Genomic DNA, 7,331 nt, shown 5'->3' on the forward strand with positions numbered 1-7,331 from the left:
GATACCGGTCGGTAGTTTTCAAGTAGCGTTTGATCCAGGTTGGGTTTCTTTAGCAGAGGGGTTACCCTAGCCTGCTTAAATGAAGTAGGGAATAGACCAGAGTCAAGAGATGTGTTAATTATGTGAGTCAGTGTTGGTATGACTGCAGGAGAAATGGCTTGCAGGAGATGAGAGGGAATGGGATCTAGCGGACAGGTGGTTGCATGGCTTGATAGCACGAGATTGGACACCTCAGACTCAGAGAGCTGGGAGAAAGAGGTGAGTGTGTGTGGTGTTGGTGGTGTATCTTGCGTGTTTGTTGTAGGTGCAGCAAATTGAGCACTGATTTTTGCAGTTTTGGTGCAAAAGAATGTAGCAAAGTCATCAGTAGTGAGTGTGGAGGATGCGGGTGGAGGAGGAGGGTGAAGGAGGGAGGAAAATGTTTTAAAAAGCAAGCGAGAATTGGTGGCACTGTTGACTTTCTGACGGAAGTATGTCTGCTTTGCAGAAGTAACCTCAGTCGAGAAAGAAGACAGAAGAGTTTGGTATGTTATGAGCTGTTCAGGATTTTTTGTTTTTCGCCAGCTTCTCTCAGCAGCCCGAAGTTTTGAGCGATGCTCACGGAGAACATCAGAGAGCCAGGGTGCAGGAGGACTGGCTCGGGTTGGTCTGGATGTCAGAGGGCATAGTCTGTCTAGACATGATGTTAGCGTGGAGCAGAGTGTATCAGTTGCACTGTTCGTATCAAGTGCAGAGAGTTTGGAAGATGGAGGAAGAGAGTTAGAAACAATGGTGGATAGCCTGTTGGGTGAGAGAGAGCGTAGGTTTCTGCGAAAGGCAACTAGAGTAGGAGTGTGTGGCGGCTCAGGAGTAATGTGGATGTTGAGAGAGAGAAGGAAATGATCCGATGTTTGTAGTGGAGTTACTAGTGTTTGGTCAGCGAGGCAATGTCGAGTGTAAATAAGGTCTAGTTGATTACCTGATTTGTGAGTAGCAGAGGTAGGTGCTCTTTTGAGGTCGAAAGATGCAAGCAGAGTCTGGAAGTCAGCAGCTTGAGGTCTTTCTATGTGGATGTTGAAGTCACCTAGCACCAACAAGGGAGTGTCATAATCAGAAAAAGATGAGAGAAGAACATCCAGTTCATCCAAGAAGTGACCTAATGTACCCGGTGGGCGGTAGATGACAACCACATTTATGCGAAAGGGGTGGATAATGGTGACTGCATGGAATTCAAAAGAGCTGATTTTTGGCAGGGACGGTCTCTGAGTGAATTTCCATTCTTTGGAAATCAGTAGTCCAGTCCCACCCCCTCTCCCTGTCTGACGAGGGGTGTGGGAAAGAGAGAAATTAGTAGAAAGAGCTGCATGTGTAGCAGTGTCCTCCGGTCTCAGCCAGGTTTCAGTTAGAGCCATGAGACTAAAGTCATAATGAGTGGCTATGGAGGTAATAAAATCTGCTTTGTTAACAGCAGATTGACAATTCCAGAGGCCCACAGAGAGAGAGAGTTGTGAAATAGAGGATACATGAATTGATCGAAGGTTGTGAGGGTTGCGCCTGCAGCGTACCTCCCGTGCTCTGCGAGCATTAGTAACAACAGGAATTAGTAAACACATAATAAAGTGCAAGGAAAACAATAATGAGTGCAGAGAAAAGGAGAAAAGAAAATAAAGTAAGAAATACTCAAGTGCTTTGTCGGTGTCTTTGCTCGGTGGAGTCGCACAGGTAGAGTCGATGGTCTTTACCCTCGTCGGTCTTCACACGAGGCTGCCGCGACCGCTGCCGCGGTGAGACTAGTCGCTTATATACACCCCCGAGCGTTTTGCTGATTGAGCTCAGGTGGACACGCCACGAGAGTGAAAACACCCGAAACTGCAGCAGCGGGGGCGCGCGAAAAACCTCCGGCTCGGCACGCAAGCTCTTACAGTAAACAAAAGGAAACAGTGGCTAAAACTTGCTAGTACTAAACACAGATAGCTGAAAAACAATTTTAAATGTCCAACAACCAATACACAACCAGCTGAAACAAGTCTAACTGTTCTCTAACCAAACACTAAACACAGATAGCTGAAAATAATTTTAAATGTCCAGCAACCAATACACAACCAGCTGAAACAAGTCTAAGTGTTCTCTAACCAAACACAGCAACTGAAAAACAGGTCTAAATGTACTTACTCGGTGTTGCTCTCGATGCTAAAGTGCTTCTCCTGCTAGCTAGACCAAATGTGTTCAAATATATAGTCTTACCTGGCGTATGGACACGCCTCCAAAGTTACAAAATACCCGAAACTGCAGCCGCGGGGGCGCGCGAAAAACCTCCGGCTCGGCACGCAAGCTCTTACAGTAAACAAAAGGAAACAGTGGCTAAAACTTGCTAGTACTAAACACAGATAGCTGAAAAACAATTTTAAATGTCCAACAACCAATACACAACCAGCTGAAACAAGTCTAACTGTTCTCTAACCAAACACTAAACACAGATAGCTGAAAAACAATTTTAAATGTCCAACAACCAATACACAACCAGCTGAAACAAGTCTAACTGTTCTCTAACCAAACACTAAACACAGATAGCTGAAAATAATTTTAAATGTCCAGCAACCAATACACAACCAGCTGAAACAAGTCTAGCTGTTCTCTAACCAAACACTAAACACAGATAGCTGAAAATAATTTTAAATGTCCAACAACCAATACACAACCAGCTGAAACAAGTCTAACTGTTCTCTAACCAAACACTAAACACAGATAGCTGAAAAACAATTTTAAATGTCCAACAACCAATACACAACCAGCTGAAACAAGTCTAGCTGTTCTCTAACCAAACACTAAACACAGATAGCTGAAAATAATTTTAAATGTCCAACAACCAATACACAACCAGCTGAAACAAGTCTAAGTGTTCTCTAACCAAACACAGCAACTGAAAAACAGGTCTAAATGTACTTACTCGGTGTTGCTCTCGATGCTAAAGTGCTTCTCCTTTTATCATTCCATTTGATAAAACAAGCCATGCCAAACAACATCCCTCCCTAAAACTCTTATAATATTTAACCCTTATGGACTCTTTGGCATAAATCACATTTCACTCTGGATGAAAGATCATCATCTCCAGCTTAACCTCGCGAAAACGGAAATGCTTGAAGTTTCTGCCAACCCGACTCTTCACCATAACTTTTCAATCCAGATGGATGGAGCAACCATCACTGCATCCAAAATGGTAAAAAGCCTTGGAGTAACGATTGATGACCAACTAAACTTCTCTGACCACATTTCTAGAACTGCTCGATCTTGCAGATTCGCACTCTATAACATCAGAAAGGTCCGACCCTTCATATCTGAACATACTGCTCAACTCATTGTTCAAGCTCTTGTTCTCTCCAAACTGGATTATTGCAACTCTCTACTAGCCGGGCTTCCAGCTAACTCTATCAAACCTCTTCAGCTGCTTCAGAACGCAGCAGCACGAGTGGTCTTTGATGAACCCAAAAGAGCACATGTCACTCCGCTACTCACCCGTTTGCACTGGCTGCCAGTTGCTGCCCGCATCAAATTCAAAGCTCTGATGTTTGCTTACAAAGCGACCTCTGGCTTTGCTCTTTCGTATCTGCTCTCACTTCTGCAGATGTATGTGCCCTCCAGAAACTTGCGTTCTGTGAATGAACGTCGCCTCGTTGTTCCATCCCAAAGAGGGAAGAAATCACTTTCCCGAACTCTCACATTCAATCTGCCCAGTTGGTGGAATGAACTCCCTAACTACATCAGAACAGCAGAGTCACTTGCTGTCTTCAAGAAACCACTAAAAACTCAACTGTTTAGTCTCCACTTTCCTTCCTAATCTGTAACTGCCTCTCTGGCTATACCACTAACTGTACTCTCTCTCAAAAACATTACTAATGTTTTGCTTCTTAGACTTTAAACACCTGAAACTTGTCTATAGCACTTGTTCACTGCTGCTTTTATAGTTGTGTAAATTGCTTCCTTGTCCTCATTTGTAAGTCGCTTTGGATAAAAGCATCTGCTAAATGACTACATGTAAAAGTAAATCTGTTAATCAACCTCAGTCTTAATCAAAACTACTAAATGTTTTTAAGTCTTTAATTGCAGTAAAAATCACACATTGTCCCTCTTCCCATCAGGGAAAACCAGCAGCAATCAAGAATGCCTGATTATTTGCTGTCATGGATTTACAGTGGAAAAAAAAGTGAATATAATGGAAGTCAATAGAGCAACTTGGAGTGTATTGTTGAGTTTTTGAAAAAATCCAAAGCATTTTCCCAAAATATGTTTAAAAATAAGATTAGTCAGCAAAAATAATCTCATTTTCTGGCCAAATTAAGACTCAAAATGATCACAGAATGGATGAAAACGACCCGACAGAATCACTACTTTTAATTCTTAAACATTGCATACAATATAGTTACTCATATATTTATACACAAAAATATACACAGTGCACACAAATATGTTTTTCAAATATATTAAAAAAGTGAAAAATATATATATATAGCTGACGTGGAAACGACATTACATTTTGATGTATATTAACAATGTTTTCCTCATTCATATGTGATCATATTTCTCACTTCACATTCAGAAACTCAGGGCAAATATTTAATTAAGCATGTTATTCATGTTTCTGTCTGCATCCCTGTAATGGAGTGTAATAATACGCTGAAATAAATGATGAGATAAATACTACAGTAAACAATGTATTTTGTGACACCAAGAAATAAACAATAGAGCATAATACAAAACTTTTTATTTTGTCCACTCGATATAGATCATCATATTGCACAACTCTTACAAACAACTACTATGTAAGCAAATGGACCAAATTAAGAGTCATGCTTTTACTGAAATCTAGATTTAAGGAATGCTGAAGAAGATTGCAGGAGTTGTTTAACCTGGCAAATATAGTCAATTTCCATTATAATTAAGTCAGAAATGTACACTTTATCAAGATAATACAATCAGTCACCACAAAACTAAAGCTAGAATTTAATTTACAGAAGCACGGTTTTTCAAATATACAATAAAAATGTATGCAGAAATTATATATACTCCTAGATAAATTGTATTTACCCATATAGATATATCTGGTAAATGCAAATCACATGTTTGACATATAAGCTCATGTTAGGATTTCACAAATATGTCATAAATGTAAATATGCATACAGCATGTTTTAATAATTGCTAAAATGGTCGTTATGGTCAGGTCTAGAGTTATATCTGATTTTGAGTTAGTCTTATAATTTGATATAATATGTATTATAAAAATACATTCATAATTTTACATTTTGTATTATGTTAAGTATATTCATTTATGTAATATCTAATAATTATTAAAACCATTGAAATTGCGAATAAATACATATGCAACCCTATAATGCAAAAATGGTGAAACAAATTATGAAGAAATAATTGTTTATTTTGTGAAACCATGATATAAATGATAGAGCCTAATATGAAACCACAGACTTTGTATTTTTTCCATAAGATATATATGGATAAAATTGAAGCCAAGTTGGTGTTTCTGTGTGGAGTTTGCATGTTCTCCCCGTGTTGGTGTGGGTTTCCTCCGGGTGCTCCGGTTTCCCCCACAGTCCAAAGACATGTGGTACAGGTGAATTGGGTGTGCTAAAATTGATCGTAGTGTATGAGTGTGTATGGATGTTTCCCAGTACTGGGTTGCGGCCGGAAGGGCATCCGCTGTATAAAACATATGCTGGATAAGTTGGCGGTTCATTCCGCTGTGGTGACCCCAGATTAATAAAAGGACTAAGCTGAAGGAAAATGAATGAATGAATGATATTAAAATGTAAATTTATAATATTTGTACATTTTATATTATTTAAATGTATATTCAGGATATTCAAATATATATTTATATTATTTAAATATATATTTTGAATGTCTCTTCAGCCATTGGAATTACACATATACATATCCAATATATATTGGTCGTTAGGGTTATAGTTTTATAAAATTATTTATATAAATTATTATTTATAAAATATACAATAATTTTTCAAATACATATACTATAATTAATTTTATTCCTTTTAATACATTTTTATTATATATATATATATATATATATATATATATATATATATATATATATATATATATATATATATATATATATATATATATATATATATATATATATATATATATATATATATATATATATATACACATATGTTCAAATATATTAGCTATAACTTATATGGCCATATATCAGATTTCCATAAGGTCAACATGTTTTATTTGTTTATTTATTTATTCATTAGTAGTAAAGGCAGTGCTCTCACTGATACTCGAAAACATGCTAATAATAATCTTCAGATTTAACAGAGGATTATTATGATATAAATGGAAGTTGCTATGATATTACAACGTGAGTTTCTCTCGCTCTCTTGCTCTCTCTCTCTCTCTCTCTCTCTTTCTCTCTATAGATAATTATATTTCAAATTATTATTATCTTCCAGAATTATTAGCCCCCCTATTTATATATATATATATATATATATATATTGTTATAATTAGATTTTTTATTTTTTCAGCACATTTCTAAACATAATAGTTTTAATAACTCATTTCTAATAACTGATTTCTTTTCTCTCCTCCATGATGACAGTAAATAATATTAGACTAGATATTCTTCAAGACACTTAACTAGGGTAATTAGGGTAAAGTTATGGTAATTAGGCAAGTCCTTGTATAACAGGGGTTTGTTCTGGAGACAATCCAAAACTAATATTGCTGAAGGGGGCTAATAATATTGACCTTAACATGGCTTTAAAACTATTAAAAACTGCTTTTATTCTTGCCGAAATAAAACAAATTATGCGCTCGACTGTGTGTGTGTGTGTGTGTGTGTGTACACAGGTAAACACACAGTAAATAGTAGTAGTAGTAGTAAAAAAATTAATCTGACAAAAATGTTCTCTCTCTGTCTCTCTCTCTCTCTCTCTCTCTCTCTCTCTCTCTCTCTCTCTCCTCTCTCTCTCTCTCTCTCTCTCTCTCTCTCTCTCTCTCTCTCTCTCTCTCTCTCTCTCTCTCTCTCTCTCTCTCTCTCTCTCTCTCTCTCTCTCTCTCTCTCTCTCTCTCTCTCTCTCTCTCTCTCTCTCTCTCTCTGCTATATTTATCGTGACCCTCTGCCTTCCAGGCAAATCCTCCACATTGTCACCTCTGTGGTCCAGTAATATCCAGCAACAGGTGCAAAAATCTTCCACGTCGTCACGCTGGCTATCGTATAGTCAACAACCGGCAGTGATGATGGATAGATGGTTGCCAAGGGTAACAGCTGGGTGAGTTTTCCTAAACAACCCACTTGGGTCAAGT

Source organism: Danio aesculapii, chromosome 10 (genome assembly GCF_903798145.1).
Source record: "Danio aesculapii chromosome 10, fDanAes4.1, whole genome shotgun sequence".
Taxonomy (NCBI): Eukaryota; Metazoa; Chordata; class Actinopteri; order Cypriniformes; family Danionidae; genus Danio; species Danio aesculapii.